Here is a 17,055-nt window from a genome sequence, read left to right as displayed (position 1 = left end):
AGACCTTCATCCAGAGAGAAGAAGGGAGGGAGAGGCGCCACCTTCTCTTTGCCGACCTTTGGATCAACTTGGGAGAAGCTCATTTAGCTGATAAGTCCTGAAGGCCCAGAAACTAATGGGGAAAGGCCTCTATTAAAGGCCCATTTGCAGTGCCAGGAGGGGCCCTGCCTGCGCTGGGTCTTGGGTCAACAAAGCAAGGAAGCAAAGAAGGAAGGGAAGGAAGAAATAAAGAAAAGAATGGGCCGGAGAACCAAAATGACAAGGGAGAGGCAGAACATGGACTTCTAAGTCAGTCATTTCCTAGGTCCTCCAGTGTGACTCTTATGGTATTCTTGGGGCATTTCTCCATTTCTGACACAATACGTTCGACAAAATATATGGCAATGTGATGATTTGAATCTCATATTCCTATCACAAATGTTCAGCTTTTGATTTTTCCAAGCAAGTCAGCAGCTGAACACTGGCTTTTTTTTTTGTCATCCTGGGAGTTGTAGTTTGACATGTTGTCCATCTACACGGTGGAATGAATGCATTTGTTATGGAGACCTGGGAGATATAGTTTGACAAGGGGTACATCTACAGTGTACAATGAATGCACTTGTTATAGAGTCCTGGGAGATGTAGTTTAACTACATCTACACTGTGGAATGAATGTGCATATTGTGGCGCCCTGGAAGTTGTAGTTTGACATGTTATCCATCTTCAGTGTGGAATGAATACACTTTTTATGGAGTCCTGGGAGATGTAGTTTGACAAGAAGTGCATCAACAGTGTAGAATGAATGTGCATGTTATGAATTCCTGGAAGATGTAGTTTGACAAGGGATGCAACTACACTGTGGAATGAATGTGCTTGTTATGGAGTCCTGAGAGATGTACTTTGATAAGGGGTGCATCAACAGTGTGGAATGAATGCAATTGTTATGGAGTCCTGAGAGTTGTAGCTTGACAAGGGGGGCATCAGTTGTGTGGAATGAATACACTTGTTATGGAGTCCTGGAAGATATAGTTGAACAAGGGGTGCATCTTACTGTAGAACAAATGCACTTGCTATGGAGCCCTGGGATTTGTAGTTTGACATGTTATCCATCAACAGTGTGGAATGAAAGCACTTGTTATGAAGTCCTGGGAGTTGTAGTTTGACAGGGGGCATCTACATTGTGGAATGAATGTGCTTGTTATGGAGTCCTGGAAGATGTAGCTTGACAAGGGATGCATCTACACTGTGGAATGAATGAGCTTGCTATGGAGCCCTGGGAGTTGTAGTTTGACATGTTATCTATCAACAGTGTGGAATGAATGCACTTGTTATGAAGTCCTGAGAGTTGTAGTTTGACAGGGGACATCTACACTGTGGAATGAATGTGCTTGTTATGGAGTCCTGGGAGTTGTAGTTTGACAGGGGGCATCTACATTGTGGAATGAATGTGCTTGTTATGGAGTCCTGGAAGATGTAGCTTGACAAGGGATGCATCTACACTGTGGAATGAATGAGCTTGCTATGGAGCCCTGGGAGTTGTAGTTTGACATGTTATCTATCAACAGTGTGGAATGAATGCACTTGTTATGAAGTCCTGAGAGTTGTAGTTTGACAGGGGACATCTACACTGTGGAATGAATGTGCTTGTTATGGAGTCCTGGGAGTTGTAGTTTGACAGGGGGCATCTACATTGTGGAATGAATGTGCTTGTTATGGAGTCCTGGAAGATGTAGCTTGACAAGGGATGCATCTACACTGTGGAATGAATGAGCTTGTTATGGAGCCCTGGGAGTTGTAGTTTGACATGTTATCTATCAACAGTGTGGAATCAATGCCCTTGTTATGAAGTCCTGAGAGTTGTAGTTTGACAGGGGACATCTACACTGTGGAATGAATGTGCTTGTTATGGAGTCCTGGAAGATGTAGTTAGACAAGGGGTGCATCTACACTGTGGAATGAATGAGCTTGTTATGGAGCCCTGGGAGTTGTAGTTTGACAAGGGGTGGATCAATAGTGTCAATGAATGCAATTGCTATGGAGCCCTGAGAGATGGTAATTTAAATGGTCTTTTGCTGTCTATGCCAAAGAGGTCCCTCAGCAAACTACAACTCCCAGGATCGCAAAGCAAGTGCTAGCAAACCTGCATTATATTCCGACAGTGTCGATAAGATGGGATTCATAACAAGTGCCTTTTGAAATGAATGAATGAAGCGAAATTTCCTCGGAATCCATCGGAAGGCTTGGTTTCCGAGTGCGATTCCCCGAAAGGACCAAAACTCACCTGGATACGACCCAAAATAGCATTGTTCCCACCGCCAAAATTAATGGTCTAATGGAAGTCCGGCATAGGCTCCAATTTTGCTGATTGAATGGAAATTGGGAAACCCGTTAATGCCTCCAGCGATGTAGATCATCGGGAGGAAGATTTAATGCAGAGAGGTTGCAGTGGCTGTCGGAGCTCGGCAATTATACCGCCGTCGGTACCATTCGAGGTACAACAACTAATAATATTCCATAGCATTGAGCCGCAACAGTGAAAGTGGCCTGAAACGGCATTAAGTCTGCATTAAGTGTTGATGCATTGAAGACATGTGTTTGGGGTGTATGTCCCATTCAAAAGTCCATTGACATTAGTCATACTCTTAGTGGACCACAGACTGAGCATGTGGATCTGTACTTTCTTAATCCATGAATACATATTCGACAGAATATATTGTTATGATTGAAATCTTATATTCCTATCACAAATGTTCAGCTTTCGACTTTTCCAAGCAAGTCAGCAACTGAACACTCACTTTTTTTGTCATCCTGGGAGTTGTAGTTTTACACGTCCATCTACACCAGGCATGGGCAAAAATTATAATTTGGGGGCTGTATGCAAGCCATCCCTGCTAGGAGGACAGGCTGCCCAGTGTTGGAAGGAAGGAAGGGAAGGGAAGAGGGAAGGAAGGAAGGATGAAAGGGAGGAAAGGAAGGATGGAAGGAGAAAGAAGGAGAGAGGGAGGGAGAGAGGGAAGAGGGAAGGAAGAAAAGACAAAAGGAAAAGAAGAATGAAAAGCAAGGAGGAAGGAAAAGAGAAGGGAGGGAGGAAGTGAAGAAAGGAAGGAAGAAAAAGAGGGAGGGAAGGAGGGGAGGATAAAGGAAAGAGAAGGAAGGAAAGACAAAAGGGAAGGCAGAATGAAAGGGTGAAAGGGAAGGATGGAGGGAAGGAAGGAAGGGAAGGAGGAAGGAAAAAGAGAAGGAAGGAAGGAAAAAGGGAGAGAGGGAGGAAAGAGGGAAGGAAGAAAAAAGGGAAGGGTGACAGGGAAGGAGGAAAGAAAAAGAAAGAAGGAAGGAAGGGGGGAAGGAGGAAGAATAGAGAGGAAGGAAGGAAGAATGAAAGGGTGGAAGGGAAGGAGGAAGAGGGAGGGAAGGAGGGAGGAAAGAAAGAAGTAAGAAATGTTAGGATGGTGAGAGAGAGGACGGCCTGAAAAAAGAGCCCAAGGGGCCGCATCCCATACCTGGTCTACCCATACCTGACCTCAGGGGCGGCTCAACCCATTACGCAAAGTAAGCATTTGCAGTATAGTTGATTTTGCCCAGGGGCGCTCTTGAGGCGCTCTTGGGGGAAAATAGACCTTGACATATGCGAGTTGTAGTTATTGGGATGTATAGTTCACCTACAATCAAAGAGCATTCTGAACTCCACCAATGATGGAAATGAAACAAATATGGTACACAGAACTCCCACGACGAACAGTGATTGGTTGGGGGGGGGGGGATACTGTTTGCTTACCGTTGAAAATTACCTAGGGCCACCTCTGCCTGACCTACACTATGGAATGAATGTGCTTGTTATGGAGGGCTGGGAGATGTAGTTTGACAAGCAGTGCATCTACACTGTAGAATGAATATATCTGTGTGATGCAGGATGACCACCTGTTGGGAAGGATTGAATGGTGTCATGGCAGAAAGGTGTTGGACTGGATGGCCCTTGAGGATCCCTCCCAGTTCTAGGATTCTAGGATCCTATAAACCTATTTCTCCATGAACTGGTGAATGTTTATGAGGCTGGATAGCCCTCTGTTGGGATGGCTTGGATGGTGTCATAGCAGAAAGGAGTTGGACTGGATGGCTTTTGGGGGTCCCTTCCAGTTCTGTGAGTCTATAGTTTTCCCCCAAAGAGAGATCTGCGCTTTCCTCTGTTAGCAGCAGGTGCCGTTGGCTTTTATTATTATTATTTTCCGCTCCTTCTTTTCAAGCCCATCAAAAACCCGTCTGGAAGAGCGGGCGATCAATTCCCCTGTAAAGCTGTCGAAATATTTAACAGATATTACAGCTAATAGGCGAAGAGGAAAGCCTTGGCTGCCAGGCGGGAAGAAAAATGACAGGGCTATGCGGCGCCAAGGAGACGGTGCCAAGAGCCGAGATGTTGTTTGGGTGCAATCTGCACTGTAGAAAGAATGCCGTTTGTCCCCACTTGGGATCTTCGGAATCGGAGTTTGGCCTTGTGAAACTACAACACCCAGGATCCCATTGCCTTGAGCCACAGCAATGGGGCCAAACAGCATTCATTTGGGGACACAGAACCATTTAATTGGAAGCCGGAGTCACAACAGCCCGCGGTCCGCATACAGCCCTTAAATGCCTTTGCTCTGCCCCCTGCCTTGAGTCTGAAATGACTTGAAGGCACATCACCATCACAACAACAATCTTAGTTAACTTGACTCTCTTGTCAGACCCACACTTCCCAATGAAACAGTGGCAAATTTACATTGTTTACAGTTGTTCTCCCTTTTCGATATTGTTGACCAAGACACAGGCCGCGCTTTTCCTGATTTGAATATGGTTAATAATTTGCCCCTTATCTGCTCGAATTGGCAGATACGCTCGTCTCCGTGTGCTTCACTACGTGGACATTCTCCCTCTTTCTGTTCTGGGGGATGAACCCGTCTCAATCTGATCCCCGAGGATCCTAAGAAAAGACTGCGGCAGAAAGAAGGGGGCTGGACTAGATGGCCTTTAGGGCACCTTCCCATAGACTCTGTGTGTTGAAGCCAGGAGGATGTGAGGGTCCCTTGGCATCCTCCTCCAACCACTCCCCACTAATACTCTATATATCCCATGGGTCTATGATGATGCCAATGGACTCCTCCCCAAACTATAAATCCCAGTTCATAAACATTCATCCTTGCAAGCAAAGGAGGAAATAATGTTGAAAATCCCAATTGATTGATACAGTGGGTGGTTGTCTCACTCAGATTTATAGCGGTCCGGTTTCTTGGGATTCTTCCACCGTTCAGTGCCAGGAAAGCCAACGCTTCCCCATCCATCATTAGCTTGGCTTATTAGAGACATCCATAATGCGTGTTCGGAGCCGTGAGCCAAATATTTTTTTAAATGGCCGGAGTTCATTGCTCTCTGGATCCCGACGTGGCTGCAAATCTACAGCCCTCCTCTTGGCCTTGATCGGTTTGCCAGTCCGCCCTGGGTTCTGGTCCAAACGTAACACCTGAAGAATGCTTTCTCTGTTCTGCTCAAACCAATTCTGAATCTGCTCTGGGTTTTAATCCAAACTTTAGAGGTTCCCTCCAAGCGACCTAAATCATACCTGACAACTCTATAGACAAGCCTTTACTGATGCAAAGGTTATCTTGCTTTCCTTCCCTGTTGGGGTGAAGATAGACGGCTTGTCTCTCGCTGTATGGTCACAACAGTCCTACAAGGTAGGCCAGGCAGAGCTTGGGAAAGGAAGAGGGCACAGTGGGGTGGCCAGAGTTCGAAGCTGACCCCAGGGAAAGGCCAAAGGAGGCGGCAGCTGGGTTTCCCCATTCTCCTAGCCCTCTTCTTTCCTTGTGCCCGGTAATGGAGCTGTCAACGTCTCTCCAGGTCCCCTCTGGCACCGAGGCGAGACTTCTCCGCCTGCCAGGTCCAGTTACGCTGGCAGTTTATTAGCAGCAATTGGCTCATGTCACATTAGCCTGCCTTGACTCTGGAGGAAAAGAGATTGGGAGTGAAGGAAGGCAGGGGAAGTAGGAGGAATGATCTTCCTTGCTTCCTTCTCCCTTCCCCCTTCCTTCCTTCCTTCTTTCCACCCTGCCTCCTTGCCTCCTTCCTCCCTTCCTCCCTCCCTCCCTCCCTCCCTCCCTTCCTTCTTTCTTTCTTTCTTTCTTTCTTTCTTTCTTTCTTTCTTTCCTCTCTGCCTCCCTGCCTCCTCCCTCCCTCCCTCCCTTCCTTCTTTCCTCCCTGCCTCCCTGCCTCCTTCCTCCATTCCTTCCTCCCTTCCTTCTTCCTTCCCTCCTTCCTTCTCTCCTTCCTTTTCTCCTTTTTTCTTTTATTCCTTGCTTCCTTCTCTCTTCCTTACTTCTCTCCTTCCTTTCCCTTTACTTTCTTCTCTCCTTCCTTTCTCCCCTCCTTCCTTCTCCCATCGTCTCCCCTCCCTTCCTCCATTCCAGCCTTCCTTCCTTCCTTCCTTCCTTCCTTCCTTCCTTCCCTCCCTCCCTCCCTCCCTCCTTCCTTCCTTCCTTCCTTCCTTCCTTCCTTCCTCTGGCCCACCACCAACTTTCCTGTCCCCTGCACTTCTGCTCAACATTCGTGTCTTCTCTGTCCTCCTCCCGCTCTTCTCTTTTCCTTGGTTTCTTCCTTCTTTGCTCCTTTCCCACCTTTCCTTCCACCCATCTTCTTCCCCCTTTGCTTCCATCCTCCTTTTCTCCTGTCCTCCATGCCATTGAGTTTGTGTACCTCTTGTCCACCATGATTTTACTTCTCTACTATTCTTTCCTTTCCCTCATGCCTTCCCTGTGTTCCTCCTTCTCCAGCTTCCCTTTCCCTCCTTCCTTCCTGCCTCTCTCTCTTCTTTCCTCCCTTCTCCAGTTCTTTATTCATCCTCCATTCTCTCTCCTCACCTTCCTTCTTTCCTTCTTCATCTCCCCTTTTCCTCCCACCTCCCTTTCTTCCTTCCTCTTTCCCTCCCTCCTTTCTTTCTCCCCTCTCCATCCCTTCTTCCATTCTTTTTCCTCCCTCCTTTCTTTCTGCAGTATTTCCTTCTGAAGTTTATTTCCCTCCTCCTTCCTTCCTTCCTTCCTTCCTTCCTTCCTTCTCTCCTTCCTTCCTTCCCCCTTGCTTCATTCTCTCCTTCCTTCTCCCCTCCCTCCCTCCCTCCCTCCCTCCCTCCCTTCCTTCCTTCCTTCCTTCCTTCCTTCCTTCCTTCCTTCCTTCCTTCCTCTGGTACACCACCAACTTTCCTTTCCCCTTCTCTTCTGCTCAACATTCGTCCTTTCTCTGTCCTCCTTCTCTCCCTCTTGGTTTCTTTTCAGGGGCCCATCTTCCTTCTTTCTTCCCTTTCCCGCCTCTCTTTCCACCTGTCTTCTTCCTCCTTTGCTTCCATCTTCATTTGTTCCTGTCCTCTACACCATTGAGTTTGTTTACCTTCTGTCCACCATGATTTTTCATCTCTACTATTATTCCCTTCACCTCCCTCCCTCCATTTCTTCTTTCCTTCTTTCTCCAGCTTCCCTTTCCCTCCTTCCTCCCTTTTCCCCTCCATTCTCCAGTTCCTTATCCACCCTCCATTCTCTCTCCTCCCCTTCCTTCTTTGCTTCTTCATTTCCCCTTTTCCTCCCACCTTCCTTTCTTCCTTCCTCTTTCCCTTTCCCTCCCTCTTTTCTTTCTTCCCCTCCATCCCTTCTCCAGTTCTTTTTCCTCTCTCCTTTTCTTCTGCCTTCCTTCCTTCCTCAGTTCCTTTTCCTCCCTCCCTCCCTCCTTCCTTCCTTCCTTCCTTCCTTCCTTCCTTCCTTCCTCTAGTCCCATTTCCACCCTCATTTCTTTTTCCTTTCCTCCCTTATTTCCAACAAACTGTTCCATGGGCAGAAATCTGTGTTACCTAAAGTCATGGATACTAGTGAACACCATTAAATTACCCAACATGCAGCACACCATTGAGACAGCCTGGAGGACTTAGAGGTATTTGGGGGGGGGGGGGGGATACCATAGAGCCACATAGATGGCCTAACAAATTCCTAGAGAGGCCATTTTTTCTCCCCATATGGGTTCTGCACTTAAGGGGGCCTTACTGTATTCAGTGGACAAGAAGATAGTAGTAGGAAAAAAGTGCTGAGTTTGTATATAAAAGCCTACTGCCATCTATTATTATTTATTATTTAAAACATTTATATTCCGCCATTCTCACCCCGAAGGGGACTCAGAGCGGAGCACAGCATATACACGGCAAACATTCAATACCTGGATAATAGGCCTGGGTAACAACGGAAAAATTTGTTTCTAAAATCGATTCGTTTTTTGGGGGTTTTTGCGTTTCGTTATTTAAAATAATTACAAATTTTTCCTTTCAAAAAGTTCGATATTTACGAAATTTCGTAAATGATAAAAAATTAATGAATTGATTTCCAAAACAATAACGAATCAATTCGTTAATGGCGGACGCGACCGCGAAATACACTAAAAAACCTCCAAAAACTTCTGAAGCTTCCCTCTCCCTCTGTTCTTGACTGTTGGTGTGATATTATAAATTTTTTTCACTAATTAAACCATAAAACTGGCCCAGACATGCGGAAATAATAACGAAACGACCTCAGAACAATAACGAAATAACTGTAAGCCGCCCTGGGTCCCCTTCGGGGTGAGAAGGACGGGGTACAAGAACCCCAAATAAATAATACAATAACGAAATACGAAGCATTTACAAAACGTATTTAAAAATTCGTTTTTTTTAATAATTGCTCCAGAATGGTTCGTTATCGTTTTGTAATTGAAAAAATTAACGAATTATTAACGAATTACGAATTAACGAAACGAAACCGCCCAGGCCTACTGGATACAATACATAAACATTACAAACATTTATCGAAATATTAAAATACACCATTTAAAATAACACCACCTAGTGGCCAGGAGCAGCATAACATTCTGAACCTATATATTTCATGCAGTTTCTAGCTAATCGGAGCTGGCTTTGACCTATTCATTAATGGCTTGGAATGTCTTGGTTTTGATCCCTTCTCTATTTAGTTCGTTCTGAATTTCCCCCCTGTAAAGTTGTTTGCAAATTTGGCAAATATTTTTTGGGGAGGGAGGTCGTTTTAAATTAAAACCCACCGTTGATTCATTGCCCCATTCATGTGGACCAAAGCAGGACATAAGAGTCCAGAATATATTGTAGAAACACATTAAAAAGTATAGGAAAAAAAATCAGGAATAAAGAAAATAGATGTGTATTCCAAGAAGGTTTAGCATAGGTGATAATCCAACAGGATTCCAAATGTCTCCTACAGATCCAAAGATAATACAGACTTAGAATAGCCCAAAGTCACAAAGTCGCACTTAAGTCCACAAGCAAAAGGTATGCTTAGTAAAACTTGAACAGGAACCCCAAAAACAAGAACATAGAAACTCCCAGAATTCTTGAATCCAAAGCCGAGACTTGATTTGAAACAAGCACCAGAGAACTCAGGCCTAGCTTCTCACTTGAATGCTACGTTGCCTGAACTAACCCTTAGGTAAACAACCTGCAATATAATACCCACCCATGAAACCATTCAATTTTCCATTACTTCTTTCCCCAACTTTCCCACACAATCACTCTAAGCAATGATGGGTATTTTCTGCTCTGTTTTGTAAATGAAGACCTTTGTTGATCTCCATAGCTCCAGGTGTTTTTTTTCTTTCTTGGGAGCCTTCTGTATCACTTAGCTCTTTGCCTGACTCTTTATCTAATGTTGCAGTTTCTGGCTCCTTTGACCTACCTTGAAGCTCTACACTTTCTGTGTCAGATTTCTCAAAGAGAGAATCATCATTCCCCTGACTTGAATCTTCATCACTTCAAGACCCAGGAAATCCCACACGAAATCCCACAATCCTCTCTAAATCACCAGTGAACCTATTAACCTCAGGAGCCTCAGGCTAATCTACAACAAATAGCCATTTTCTGCAAGAGGACAAAACAACCCCATGAAATTTTAATTTTGTGTATGAAAAAAGTGAATTTTTCGCACAAACTCCTGAGCTGTGGAAAGCTGTCCCATTAACTATTTTGGGGGAGCACTTGAATATGCATCCCACCCCCTAGCTGATGCCCACTCCTAGCCCAACCCACACAGTCAGAAACTCCACCCACCAAGGATCTCTAGTACAGATTTTTGTATCGGAAGGCCAAATTGGTCCCATAAAAGCCCAACTTTGTGTCTGGGCCTGTGATCCACATTGCCCCTTTTATGCCCACCAAATGCTGTTTTTAATGCCTCTTTCCTGGAAAAAATGAGGACAAGCTCCAGTCCACATCTTGTCCCAGATCTGTGCATTGAACCACGATCAATGTGCATCCAAATCCAAAAAACACTTAAGTCTAAGAGGAAAGGAGAGGAAATTATAGGTTGCGGGTTCCAGATTGCTGGGGAGGGGATTGCAAACACATATACACAGATGTTTGTGTGTGTATATATATATATATATATACACACACACACACACACACAACGGGAGAATGACTCGCCTCCCAATCCATCTGTGTGTGAGGAACAGTTACCGGTGAAGACTCACACAGGGAGAGATAATGGCCCGCTATCAACCACCAGCATCTTGATTGTCTCTATTATATGTCCCTGCCTTAGAAGCTATTCAGGAGTTTTTGTCATCTTCCAATTTCAAGGAGAAAAAGGAGGTCAGGATACGAAAACCCTCTCTGTTTCAATCCCATTGACTTCCCTCTCAAATGGATCCTGACCCTCTCTGTCCCCATTTTTCCAAAGGCTTGGGGATTCCTTCCCATTGACAATGTTTACCCCCAATGTATGCCGCATTAACTAAGATTTTTGCATTGGACTTAAAGGTGGTTGGTTCTACATAGATCACATATCTGTCATTCAGTCCATTGTGGTGAGCGCCACAACATTTCCCTTATGCAACCTTTTTCTGTGTCAGAAGCTCATACGATCCCCGAGTATATCGGTATATAAAAGAGGTAGGAAATCAAACATATACTAATAATAAATCAGCTCTCTAAATGGGCTGAATTTCCCTTTTTTACAAAGCACTGTTCTGCAGAATCCGCCAATGCTAACAGATTTGAGGAATGCCTACAACAGCCACAAGGTGGCGCTCCAAAAGCTTTTAATTTGGACAGATTTTTTGTGAACCCAACATGCAGCTCAGGGTTTTTACAGTTTGAGAAGCAGTGATTAGCCTTACGTGATCTGTCCAGATAGTTTTATTATATAAAACTAGCTTGGGTACCCGACGTTGCCCAGGTAATTTGAAGAAGTCATTTTTTATTTTACTAAATGTATAAGGTTGTGGGTGATCTACAACTCACATCATGCCAGGTTAACCCCCTGAAACTCCATCAATGCTTAAAGCTTGTCATGTTGGGCAAGTTTGCTCTCTAGATGCATCATTGGTGTGGTCCCTGTGGTCTCTGGCTGCAGGATAAACTACAGCTTCCACCATGGTGAGTCAGTCCCCTCAAACCTCTCCAGTAGATTCAGTTGGTCATGGGGGTGCTGTGTGCCAAGTTTGGTCCAGATCCATAATCGGTGGTGGTCACAGTGTCTCTGGACATAAATGAACTACAGCTCCCAGAAATGAAGGTCAGTTCCACTCAAACCCCTCCAGTAGGTTCAGTTAGTCATGGTGGTTAGGTGTGCCAAGTTTGATCCAAGTCCATCATTCACAGTTTCTCTGGTTGTAGGTGAACTACAACTCCTAGAAATCCCTCCAAAGACCTCCAGTATTTTTAGTTGATCATGGGGGTTCTGTGTGCCAAGTTACTTCCAGTGCCATTGTTGGTGGAGTTCAGAGTGCTCTTAGATTGCAGGTGAACTATACATCTCAGTACCTACAACTCCTACACATCACAAATTATCCCCAAATGTATGTCGAGTTGCTGATCAATTTCTCTGTTTGCTGTGTGCCATAGAAAAGAATAGGAAAGGGTTAAGGGAGAGGCAGTGGGAGGGGTCATGCAAATTCCACACCAATGGAGAGAGTCAAAAACACTGGGATGTCTGTGGTGGAGAAAACACATAAAATCTAGGATGAAATTGTCCCAGTATGAAAGCCTTAACTTGGGTGGTGGGCAATATGGTGTTTGTGGAAGACATTGGCAGGGCTCTTGGGCATGTTCATGGCGTTCACTGTAACCTGCAATGTCATTGGAAGGGAGGGCCTTTGGTGTCTCCTGAGTAGTGGGAACTATAGCTGTTCATGGAAGTGGGAGCCTGTCTTTGTAAGTGGACAGCCCAGCCACACACATACATACATATTTTCACTTTATTATGGATATAGATTATTATTATTATTATTATTATTATCTTTATTTATACTTCATCTTTCTTCCCGTGGGAACTTAAGGTGGCTAACAATAGATAGAATAATAGAATCCTAGAGTTGGAAGAGATACCAAGATCCATCCAGTCAGAACTTGGGACATCAGAACTGGAGTCTCCTTAGTCATCGGGGCCACTCTTTTCGGCACTTTCTCCTATAACCTTTAGTCCGTCACCCTTCTGACCTCTCCAAATCGATTAATGAGGATCACAGAATCCTAGATCTAGGAGAAACCAAAGACCTCCTCTGTGCCTCATTGAGTTGGAAGAGATATCAAGGGCCATCCAATTCTACCCCTTAAAGGAAAACACAATCAAAACCCTCCCAAACAATGGTCCATCCAGCCTCATAGACATTAGCGAGCTCATGGAGAAATAGGGTTGTAGAATTCTAGACTTGCAGGCAGACTCCAACAAATCCCTCCCTACAGATGGCCATCCAACATCCAACCTGTGCTTCAGAAGCTTTAGAGAAGGAGACTCCACCAGATTCCAAGATTCACGTATTTCATCAGGAAAGTTCTTTCTAAGGTTTAGGTGGGATCTAGACGTGTGCGATGATGACATGAAGACAGTGAGGCTGTTCTTTCCAACAGGGCCCTTTGCTTACTGTCCGGCTTCAATGAAAAAAGGCTTGTGCTTGCATATATCGCTCCTAGGGGTCTGCAGGGGACGGAGAAATATGAAAGGACGCTGCCGGTTACAGTGTTGGTGCTGCTCTGAATATAGATCTGACTACAGCCGCGATCGATTCCTTCTCGGTGGAGCTGTAATTATATCGAACGGCCAACCGTCGTTTTCAGACGGCACTCACGTTCCCCTCCCCTCCCCTTTTAGAAAAGGAATGGGAGGATTTCTCTCAGATTTCCTATGAAGGGTTGAAGGATGAAGGATGCAAAGGGCAGCGTTTAGGAGTTTGCAGGCAAAAGGAATGCACTCCTCCCCAGCCATAACAAAAGCGAGGTCATATTCAGGGAAATAGATCTCCAAATGGTTCATTTCAATAAGGGTTGAGTGATTTCAAAGGCGGCGGTGTCGATGATGTTTCAAATCATGCTTTTCCCAATAATTTTCACACTCCGGTACTTTATTGGTGAGAAAAAAAGGTATGATTTTTTTTCATGGCAAATACTTTTTCACAGTAACAGCATGCCGTATTAATGCCTTTTCCACACAATGTCGACCATTATATATACACACACACATACACACACATACATACATATACATATACACATACACACATACACACACACACACACACACACACTAGCTTGGGTACCCGACATTATCCAGGTTATTTGAAAAAGTCAATTTTAATTGTGCCAAACACGTAAGGTTGTGGGTGAACTACAACTTGCATCTTGCCAGGTTAACCCCGAAAAACTCCATCAGTACTTAAAGTTTGGTATGTTGGTCAAGTTTGCTCTAGATGAATCATCAGTGGGGTTCAGTGTGCTCTCTGGCTGTAGGGTAAACTACAACTCCCTCTATGGTGAGTCAGTCCCTTCAAACCTCTCCAGTAGGTTGAGTTAGTCATGGGGGTTCTGAGTGGTCCAGGTCCATCATCGGTGGAGGTCACAGTTTCTCTGGTTGTGGGTGAACTACAACTCCCAGAAAGGAAGGTCAGTTCCCCCCAAACCCTTCCAGTAATCAAATTTTAACACATTAGGTATGTGTGCCAAGTTTGATCCAGATCCATTAGTGTTTTGGTTCACAGTGCTCTCTGGTTATGGGTACCCTACACCTCCCTCAAATCAAGGAGAATTTTCCCCAAAGACCTTCGGTATTTTTTGCTAGTCGTGCGGACTCTGTGTGCCAAGTTTGGTCCAATTCCATCTTTGTTGGAGTTCAGAGTGCTCATTAATTCCAGGTGAAGTATGCACCCCAGTACCTACAACTCCAAAATGTCCGGTCCAATTTCCCTCAAAACCCACCAGTATTCAAATGTCGGCACATCAGATATGCATGCCAAGTTTGGTCTAGAGCCATCATTGTCTGAGTTCATAGTACACTCTGGATGTAGGTAAACTACAACTCCTCTAAATCCCTTCAAAGACCTCCAATATTTTTTGTTTGTTATGGAAGTTCTGTGTGCCAAGTTAGTTCTAGGTCCATCGCTGGTGGAGTTCAGAGTGTTCTTAGATTGCAGATGAACTATACATCCCAATATCTACAACTCCTATAAATCATGGTGAATTCTCCCCAAACCTCTCTAGTATGTCGAGTTGCTGATCAATTCCTCTCTTTGCTGTGTGCCATAGAAAAGAATAGAAAAGGGTTAAGGGAGAGGCAGTGGGTGGGGACATGCAAATTCCACACCAGTGGAGTGAGAAAGAAACCCTAGAATGTCTGTAGTGAAGGAAACACATAAAATCTAGGATGGAATTGTCCCTGCATGAAAGCCTTCACTTGGGTGGTGGGCAATGTGTTGTTTGTGGAGGACCATGGCAGGACTCTTGTACATGTTTACAGTGCTCGCTATAACCTGCAATGTCATTGGAGGGAGGGCCTTTGGTGTCTCCTGAGGAGTGGGAACCATAGCTGTTTTTGGAACCAGGAGCTTGTCTGTGTAAGTGGACACCCCAGCCACACACACACATACATATTTTCACTTTATTATGTGTATATATGTATTTGTTTAATGGAGGGGTTATATTACTGTTTTCCTAGAAGGTTTTATGCAAAAAAGAGGGTGGGAACAATACTTTTTGAAATTAGCTCTGATTTGCAAATCTATCTCGTTGTTTCCTTTCAGAAATGTTGGTAGAAAGAAAGAACTATTATTTATTTTTTTATTGTCATGTGCCAAAAAGGTTTATTTTTGTTTTGTTTTCTTTGCAAGCATCTGATGGTCATAGGGTAGGTTCTTCATTCATCTGTCGGGGGTTTCGATTGCTAAGGCCAATCAGAGGCCAGCTTGGGGTGATGGGAGATGTAGTCCAGGACTGGGTCTGGGAGGCGGGTTGGAAGCAAAAGCTCCAGGACATATCAGAATAATAATAATAATAACAATAATAACAACAATAACAGCAACAACAGCAACAACAATAAGGATGATGAGGAAGAGCGATTGGTAGTTCTTAGAAGTATAAAACACACCAACACCAGTAAGTTTACCTAGATCAGTGGTTCTCAACCTTCCTAATGCCACGACCCCTTAATACAACACGAGGAACTATGCTGTGGTGACCCCCAACCACAAAATTATTTTTGTTGCTACTTCATAATTGTAATTTCAATGTGTGTTCTAGTGTTCTAGAACCTTTGCAATGAGGACACTAAAAATACTATCACTGAATGCCAATGGACTTAACTCACCAAAGAAAAGGAAAAAAATATTTCAATAACTAACATTATCAGAGGCAGATGTTATAGCTATTCAGGAAACCCACATAAAAAAACCAAAAAACCAAATATAAATCTGAACACATTTTAAAAATTAGTCCAAGTCCACATTGCACCGGACACTGTTAAGAAAAGAGGAGTAGCTACCTATATAACTGTAATTTTGCTACTGTTATGAATCGTAATGTAAATATCTGATATGCAGGATGTATTTTCATTGTTACAAACTGAACAGAATTAAAGCATAGTGATGAATCACAAAAACAATTTGTAATAATAATAATGAGAGGAAGGTTGGATCAAAATAATAATAGTTATTATTATTATTTATTATTATTTCTATCATAATGATTATAGAAATAATAATAATAATAATTACTATTATTATTTCTATCCTAACTTTCTCGCCCAAGGGATTCAAGGTGGACAACAACCAATACAGAAATATTCCTGGGTGTCATCTGACAACGACCAGAAATACTCTATTTAGAGGTGCTTTTTAATACTGCTTAGTTTTGTAATTTTTAAAAAATCATCAGGTTAAAGGTGCCAAAAGAAGGAAGCGACTAGACTGCAATGTCTGTCCTGGTGCCACCTTGCTTCCTACCAGGGAAGAGGAGGAAACAGCCAGAAAGTTGGAGAAGCCAGTTTTTCCTCGCTTCCGAAGCAGCGGGGGTGGCATGGCTGCCACCACCACTGGGCAGGAACTGAGTGAAGTCAGGAGGCACTGGAGGAGGAAGCAAGGAGGGAAAGGAGGAGGGAGGGAGGGAAAGAAGGGCAGAAAGGCAAGGTGAGTTTGACAGATTGCCCTGCAGGAACAGGAGGGGGAGGGATGGAAAAAGGGGGACCCCACCTTGGAGTGCCTCTTCCTTCCTCTTTCTTCCTCCAGCCCCTGTCAAAGGGTTGTTCGACCCCCAAAGGGGTCGCGACCCACAGGTTGAGAACTGCTGACCTAGATGTTACTCCCCTTCTTCTTTGGAAATTATGAATGGGGAGGCCACTATATATCTGAGTGGTATTTTTGCTCCATTTTGTAATACTTGTATAAACTTGGGTAGTCCTGGATGGAAATAAAGTAAAATACTTATTGTTATCTGAAAGTATAATATAGCCAATCAGGGCTATTATCCAACAAGGTATAGCCAATCAGGGATTCCAGTAGGTATCTGAAAGTATTATTAATTAATTAATTAATTAATTAATTAATTGAGGAGACTCAAAGTGGCTTAACATAATAGCATTCACATACAATTTAAAATATACAAATATGCAAATATTAAAACAGAATTAAATATAAGCAGTATTTTTAAAAATTCACCGTTAAAATCCATTAAAACCTATTCAAAATTTAAAAACCTAGATGGAAATAAAATGCAAAAAGTACAGCCATGAGAGTTATGATCTGACGGGG

The 17,055-nt window shown here is 43.8% G+C and overlaps 1 protein-coding gene across 1 annotated transcript in view; it reads left to right on the top strand.

Annotated features, from left to right (window-relative positions):
- Nucleotides 1-17,055, top strand: part of ONECUT3 (one cut homeobox 3) — a 70,200-nt gene that overhangs the window by 47,250 nt on the left and 5,895 nt on the right. The gene's annotated exons all lie outside the window — the stretch shown is intronic.

Source organism: Anolis sagrei, chromosome X, assembly GCF_037176765.1.
Source record: "Anolis sagrei isolate rAnoSag1 chromosome X, rAnoSag1.mat, whole genome shotgun sequence".
Classification (NCBI taxonomy): domain Eukaryota; kingdom Metazoa; phylum Chordata; class Lepidosauria; order Squamata; family Dactyloidae; genus Anolis; species Anolis sagrei.
This window is presented reverse-complemented; position numbering and strand designations above follow the sequence as displayed.